Genomic DNA, 8,207 nt, shown 5'->3' with positions numbered 1-8,207 from the left:
CTTGACAAGGTTGTGAAGGTTAGAGGTACTCACACATAAAAAAAAAGTGTGTATGTTCGGGAAGTCAGGTAGTAGCACATCGGGTTAAGCGCACGTGGTGCAAAGCACAAGGACAGGCATAAGGATCCTGGTTTGAGCCCCCGGATGCCCACCTATAGAGAGGGTCACTTCACAGGTGGTGAAGCAGGTCTGCAGGTGTCTATCTTTCTCTTCCCCTCTCTGTCTTCCCCTCCTCTCTCCATTTCTTTCTGTCCTATCCAACAAGAATGACATCAATAACAACAACAATAACTACAACAATAAAAACAACAAGGGCAACCAAAAAGAATAAATAAATAAATATTTTTTTAAAATGTGTATGTCCATGGCTCAACCTTATATATTAAGAAGCAAATATAGCCCACAAAAGATAACACAGACCAAGCAACAAAAGTAGAAGGCCAACTCCTTTCATTATCTGTCTGTTGTTTTCTCTTTCTGAAGGGAAACTGACTCCCACGACATTCCAGCTCCAAATGCCTTTTCCCATTTGGGGGAGAAAAAAAAATGTGCCTTTTCTGTTTCTTACTAGTGAACAAATCTCAAATCTTCTAACAGCCTCTTTGTGATAGTTTCCAATATACCTCCTTTCTCCCAGAATACTCAGTGGCAGCTTTTTAAATTATCGTTAGATATTGCATTTTAAAATAAACTTAAGTAAACAAGGACAGAAAACCTCAGTGGTTGGCTGAGGAATAGGGTTGGGGAATAACTCTAAGGATAAATACTGTGGTGGGAGAACTGTTCTACTGATCAGTTACACAATCAACAGCTTGAACATCCAAGGACAATTTTACCGGTTACAAATGATGAATCTTTTTTCTTAAAGAAACAAAACATAAAAAACAAACTTTACCCTATGTGAAATAAACAAAGCATATGTTTTTTTTGTTCTGAAGACTGAAAAGGATATTAAAGAATAAGGCATTATCAACATACAAAATATTTTTTCTTTATAAGAAAAAATAAACTTATGCTAAATAACTATTTCTTCTTAATTGACTTAATTGACTTGAAAATGTTCTCTAGCAACAAAAATGCTAAAGATGCTAATTTTTTTCAATTTCACAAAAGTTTCTGGTAATACACAAAGTATTAGAAGAATTGAGGGCTTCAAAACTAGTAAGTAATTTTACCATAAAAATACATACAATTTGGAGGGATATAGCTCAAGTGGAAGAGCATTTGGCTGCAAATATGTACAGTCAATAAAAGAGGGGCATTTGTTTCTTTAAATAAGATGAAGTATTTGGACAACCAAAACACATTTTGCTGAAATACAAAAAAATCCAAATGTAATAAACTATCTTGCCAAAACTAGACCTAGTTGTTTACAAGAGTTCATTTCAAAATAGACACATATAATTTACTGATAACAAAATATAGCTATAAGTTTTAAAGTTAGCCAGAACTAATAGTCTCTGCAGCCTGTGTCTATTACAGGTGAACTGGCAGTGGCTGCCAGCACAGGCAACACTTTCCTGGTTTGTGTCAACAGCAGCTCAGGCGTGGCAGAGAAGGGAGTTGCTAGTTAAGGGACTTTCCTTTTGACAGCCCATAGTGCAGGGGCACCAGGTGCACTGCCTCTGCCAGGAAGAGACTAGAGTCACAGTGTTGTGCTTCCATGCCAGCAATGGGATTTATCCAGGAGGGTCTGAGTCAGGCTGTGTATAAAAGCACTTCTTTTTTTGGTTTAGGATTCCACTTTGTCGTCATCATTTTCATGGCCATTCTCTTCCTCGTCTTGCCCCTCCTCTTTAAGCATTTTCAGGTATTTTCTAGCTAAAATCTTCTTTGGTAATATATCTCTGCAAGAAACTGAAAAGTCTCTGATTCCTCTACAGTATTTAATAAATCACTGTAAGTGGAGGCTTTCTTTTCTTTGCCACTGCCATTTCTGTAAGAATAGGCAGCTAGATACTGAACAAAGAGTTCCATGGCCTTGGCCATGAGCACCAGTGCCTCCTGGTTGATGCTGGATACCTCAGGAGAGCTTTTCATGATGACCAGCATTCAGGACGGGGCAGTGACATGAGCCACTGCTCCCCACACTTATCTCTGCCAACGACCACATCAGCCATCTTTGTCTATCTGAAGCTTTCTAATGGGTCCTCTCTCATCCTGTGGGTGTCAAAGACCTTGTATTTCTCCACTCGCCTGAGAACCCTCTTTGCTGACACTTCTTTCTTTCCTAGTCACTGTTGAAGAATGTTCAACCTTTTCTTTTTCATCAGTCTCTCTGGGGAGAAGTCCAACTTGCCATTTCTCCAAAAGATGCCTTCAAGCTGCTCTATGATATTCAATAGGTACCATTAAGATACATCATTCATTAGAAAGCTATCTACTCTTTGGCTATTGTGAATAATGCAGCTGTGAGCATAGGGGTGCATACTTCCTTTCAAATTAGTATTTGCATGTCCTTTGGATAAATGCCTAAGAGTGGCCTTGCTGGATCATAAGATAATTCCACTTTTATTTGTTTAAGAACTCTCCACACAGTTTTCCAAAGGGTGGAAATGCACTAGTTTGCATTCCTACCAACAGCTTAACAGAGTCCCTTTCTCTCCACAAAGTCACTAGCATCTGTCATTTCCTGATTTATAGATCTCATTCTCAGATGAGAGGTGGAATCTCAGTGTATATTCAGTATGAATTTCTCTACTGAGAAGTGAAGTGGAGTATTTTTTTTCACCCATCTGTAGAGTTATCTTTGGGAGGTGCGAGTGTGGGGACACAGAACTTTGGTTATGAATGTGGTGTGGAGCTATACCCTATAAACTTATATTTTTTTTTAGAATCCGTTTGAGCTATATTCTATTTGTATTCTGATACCCACTAAACTTGTAATGAACTAGGATGAAGAGAAACAATAATCACATTTAAGTAATTCCTAGTATTCAACTTCATTTTCTATGGTCATCTGTCATTTTGTGATAACTGTTACTCCAGTTTCCTTCTTTCAGAATGTCTGATTTGGAGTGATTATCTCAAACACTCCCCCAAATGTTGCATGTAGTCCAGTAAAATATACTCTACCTTGCATTCCTGGGATAAATCCCACTTGGTCATATACTTATAATCTTGTAAACCACTATTAATTAGAAGGAAAAAAAAAGACGACTTTAAAGGAAAAAAATCTATCTATTAATCCTGGGGGATAGCTCACTCAGCAGTTTTCTGTACCATGGTTGAGGCCTTGGGTTCGAGTTCTGGCAACATGTCAAAGCACTGTGGATGACACAGAGGAAGCTCCATGAGTACTGAAGCAGTACTATAGTGTCTCACTTTTCTACCTGTAATTTCTTCCTCATCCTAAAACAAAGAATGAAAGGTTGGACTATGGAAGCTATTCAGTGATCTTGGGCATGTGGGAAGCTCTGAGTACATTCCCTGGCAGCACATAAAGTTAAAAAAAAAAACTGTCTACTAATAATAATAATTTATGATTATTCCACTCTTATTCTGAACCTGACATTGGGCAGATTCAGGCTGTCCCCAGTGAAGGGAGTGTTCTATCCTAGACAAAAGTTAAAAGTGGAAATTCCAAGGTTACGTTATGTCAGATGAGTCAGAATTGCCAAGGAGGGTCTATTCAGAAGAGCAGGTAAATGCTCTGAAATCATGAATGGATGCCCCCTACCCTTGAAGGGTCAATAAGAGGTGACTGAATTCCCAGAGTTGGGAGGCAGGAAATGGTTCCAAGTTCTTCTAGTCAATCAGACCAGCTCTCATCCAAGACAGAGAATCATCAGGAGAAAAGAAAGAGCCCAGGGGGATAGATGTTGGTCATTACACCAGGTCCCCTGCATTGCTTAATGCTGTGGTCTATTTACATAATCATTGTTTTGCCTGAGACCCACCCTGCCTGCAGGGTATTGGTTTAATCCCCACTGGTTAGAACCTTCACAACAGCTGGAGACCCACCCTGTCTGCAGGGCATTGGTTTAATATTTATTTTATTTATTTATTCCCTTTTGTTGCCCTTGTTGTTTTATTGTTGTGGTTATTATTGTTGTTGTCGTCGTTGTTGGATAGGACCGAGAGAAATGGAGAGAGGAGGGGAAGACAGAGAGGAGGAGAGAAAGATAAACACCTGCAGACCTGCTTCACCGCCTGTGAAGCGACTCCCCTGCAGGTGGGGAGCTGGGGTTCGAACCGGGATTTTTATGCTGATCCTTGTGCTTTGCGCCACCTGCGCTTAACCCGCTGCACTACAGCCCGAATCCCAGGGCATTGGTTTAATCCCGACTGGTTAGATGGAAGCTTGCTACCTTCACTCTTTTTTTGCTCTGCCCCCTCTCCTAGCCATTTCCTTTCCTGACCTGTCACTTCTGTCTCAGAAGATATAAAAGGTATTTTTCTCTGATCAATAAAGGGCATAATTGCATTGCGTTCCCACTCAGCTGCTCAGTTCCTGTTTCCTCTCCTGCGTCACTGAGTAAGCAGCAACCCAGGTTGGCTCCAGTCAAGTTCTCTCCCCTGCGATGCAACCCGACAGACAGAGTCAGGTTATTATGAAAACTTGAATCATGTTTTCCCACTCCCTGGTTTTTCACACAGTGCAAATCCTAGTGTCCTCAGAATTTGGATGTGACTGACTATAAACTCTACATGAACAGTGCCTGCCACATACTAGTAATACCTTTTGTCTACACAGATGGATGGGAATTAAATGAGGTTGAGTGTGAGTTCTGATGTCAAACCATCTGGGTTTGAGATTTGAGGATCATGTTTGAAAGTTAGCAACTTTTTAAAAAATATATATTTATTTATTCCCTTTTGTTGTCCTTGTTTTATTGTTGTAGTCATTATTATTGATGTCATCATTGTTGTTGGATAGGGAAGAGAGAAATAGAGAGAGGATCGGGGAAGACAGAGAAGGAGAGAGAAAGATAGACACCTGCAGACCTGCTTCACCACTTGTGAAGAGACTCCCCTGCAGGTGGGAGCCGGGGGCTCGCACCGGGATCCTTATACTGATCCTTGTGCTTTTCGCCACGTGCTAAGCTTAACCCACTGCACTACTGCCTGACTCCTGAAAGCTAGCAACTTTCAACTGACTTAACTATGGTTTATAATTCCATAAAATGTCTGGCATTTTGGGCCAGCGGAAAGTAAACATAAACAGATGGAACTGCATCAGATTAAAAAAGCTTCTATACATCGAAAGAAACTTCCACAAGAATAAAAAGGCAGCTTGGAAAAATATATTTGCACATCATACATCTGACAAGGGATTGACATTGAGAATTTATAAAGAAATTATGAAGCTCAAAAACATCAAAAAACAATGCAGATTACAAAAAGAAAGAGAAGAGCCCACATCAACAAATGGCCATCGTTGGCATAGATGTGGAGAAAAGGGGACTTTGTGACACTATTGGACCTTGAGAGCTTGTTTGGAGGTTCTAGCAGGAAAGTGCAGCTACCTGTATAGCCTCAACCAAAGACCGGTCCGTATGGGGGAAGGCCATCCTCTTTGACCGAGCGTGCAGCTTCGGGAGGGACGCACATGGAGGGACGAAGGGGACACCTGCCGAGCCAGCCAGATGAGCCCAATCAACCCTGGTGATCAGTAGGGTGGTAGATGTCACAGCCAGATCACCCTCACATCCCCTGTTACACTGTTGGTGGGAATGCAAACTGAGGCAGGCCCTGTGGAACCTCCAATATGGAGATTCTTAGCTACAAATGGAAATGCCTTATGCCCCAGCAATAACTCTCCTAAGCACAGATCCAAAAAGCATGAAAACATTCATTTGAAAGGAGATATGTATGCTGTCCCTACTTCCATTGTTTGCAACTGACTGGGTAAAGAGCTTATCCAGTCATCTATAAGCAGGGAAGGGTAGGTGAAATAGCTCACAGATAGGGTACCTGCATCATCATGCACAGGACCCAGGTTCAAGTCCAGACCCCACCACAGTGGGACATGCATCAGTGCTGTGGTGTCTTTCCTGCTCTCCCGATTTCTTTCTGTTTCTGTCTCTGTCTCTATATTAAAAAAAAAAAAAAAAGTCGGTGGTAGTGCAGTTTGTTAAGCACACCTGGCACAAAGCGCAAAGACCAGTGTAAGGATGCGGGTTAGAACCCCTGGCTCCCCACCTGCAAGGGAATCTCTTCACAGGCAGTGAAGCAGGTCTGCAGATGTCTATCTTTTTCTCCTCCTCTCTGTCTTCCCCTCCTCTCTCCATTTCTCTCTGTCCTATCCAACAACAGTGACAGCTATGACGATAACAACTACAAAAAGGACAACAAGGGCAACAAAAATGGGGGAAAATGGTCTCCGGGAGCAGTGGATTCGCAGTGCCAGCACCGAGCCCCAGCGATAACCCTGGAGGCAAAAAAATGGGGGGCTGGGAAGTAGCTCAATGGCTTAAGTGTACATGGCTCGAAGCGCAAGGACTGGATTAAGGATCCCAGTTTGAGCCCCCAGCTCCCCACAGGCAGTGAAGCAGGTCTGCAGGTATCCATCTTTCTCTCCCCCTCTGTCTTCCCCTCCTCCCTCAATTTCTGTCTGTTCTATCCGATGATAACAATAAAAACAACAAGAAGGGCAACAAAATGGGGGGAAAGTGGCCTCCAGGAGTAGTGGATTTGTGGTTTTCATATCCTCTCATTATCAAGAAGATCCCCTCTAGGGCAGGGAAGATAGCATAATGGTTATGCAAAGAGACTCTTATGCCTTGGCCTCCTAAATCCCAAATTCAATCTCCCCACACCTCCATAAGCCAGAGCTGAGCAATGCTCTGATTTCTCTCTCTCTCTGTCCTCTCTCATTTTTTCTCATGATAAACAAATCTTTTAAAAAACAGTTATGCTGGGAGTCGGGTTGTAGCACAGCGGGTTAAACGCAGGTGGCGCAAAGCACAAGGACAGGCATAAGGATCCTGGTTCGAACCCCGGCTCCCCACCTGCGGGGGAGTCGCTTCACAGGCGGTGAAGCAGGTCTGCAGGTGTCTTTCTCTCCCCCTCTCTGTCTTCCCCTCCTCTCTCCATTTCTCTCTGCCCTATCCAACAACAACAACAACAATAATAACTACAACAATAAAACAACAAGGGCAACAAAAGGGAATAAATAAATAAAATAAATTAAAAAAAAAAACACAGTTATGCTTGTTCACCACTGTCCCCATAGGTCAGATACAAATAGATGTGTCCTCAACACTCAGTGGCAAACACTCAATCACAAGGTCAAGTTCAACTCTCAGTTACCTTACTGACTTTCTATTTAGTTCTGAGTACAGCAAAAAACGATAACAAGGGATGTATTTCCAGCAGCGAAAGGAATGGAAGAGAGAACAAAAACCCTGACCAGGCAATAAAAGACAAGCAAAGAACTGAGTCAATAGTCACATCTCTTCTGGACAAATACCACCTTTGGGCAGAAGGCTAAAGCCACCCACAGGGAAGGTGCAGGCTCATGGGGGAGAGAGCTGGAAAGCAAAGGAGTGGCCCAGGGTGACCTTTGTTTCAGCTTAGCCTGACTGATGGGAGATATGAAGCAAAGCAGGAGAGTCAGGCGGTAGCGCAGTGGGTTTAAGCGCAGTTGGCATAAAGTGCAAGGACCAATGTAAGGATCCCGGTTCGAGCCCCCGGCTCCCCACCTGCAATAAACAACATGGGCAACAAAAGGAAATAAATAAACAAATATCAAAAATTTTAAAATAATAATAATAAAGCGAAGCAGGGGCACAGAACAAACCCAGGGCCCAGCAGGCAGCAGGAACAGAACTCAGGAGAGAGTGAGAGAAAGAGAGAGAGATAGCAGAATGTCCTTGTGAAGTCTCCACTCTTTACTGTTCTTATCAGGTGACATGCAGCAGAGCAAACAGAAAAAATGACATTGTCCTGGGGAATTGTCCTTTCAAGATCACCAACAACCTGAATCCAGAAACATACACAGAGGACTTAGCTTCTACAAAAGTGATTTGATAATGATTAATAAGATTGTAAGATAACAGGGATACAATTCTACACAGGGATACAATTCCACACAGTTCCCACCATCAGAGTTCTATGTCCCATCCCCTCCATTGGAAGCTTTCCTATTCTTTATCCCTCTGGGACCAACATTCTTTGAAGGTTGTAGAAAGTGGAAGTAAGGATCCCAGTTTGAGCCACCTGCAAGTGGGTCGCTTCACAAGCGGTGAAACAGGTCTGCAGGT

General features: G+C 42.4%; 1 pseudogene; it reads right to left on the bottom strand.

Annotated features, from left to right (window-relative positions):
- Nucleotides 1-1,732: 1,732 nt before the first annotated feature.
- LOC103112834 (chromatin accessibility complex protein 1-like) lies at nt 1,733-2,120 on the bottom strand (annotated as a pseudogene).
- Nucleotides 2,121-8,207: the final 6,087 nt, after the last annotated feature.

This window comes from Erinaceus europaeus, chromosome 8 (assembly GCF_950295315.1).
Source record: "Erinaceus europaeus chromosome 8, mEriEur2.1, whole genome shotgun sequence".
NCBI classification, from domain to species: domain Eukaryota; kingdom Metazoa; phylum Chordata; class Mammalia; order Eulipotyphla; family Erinaceidae; genus Erinaceus; species Erinaceus europaeus.
Note: the sequence above shows the minus strand (reverse complement) of the source record. Positions and strands in the feature narration are given on the sequence as shown.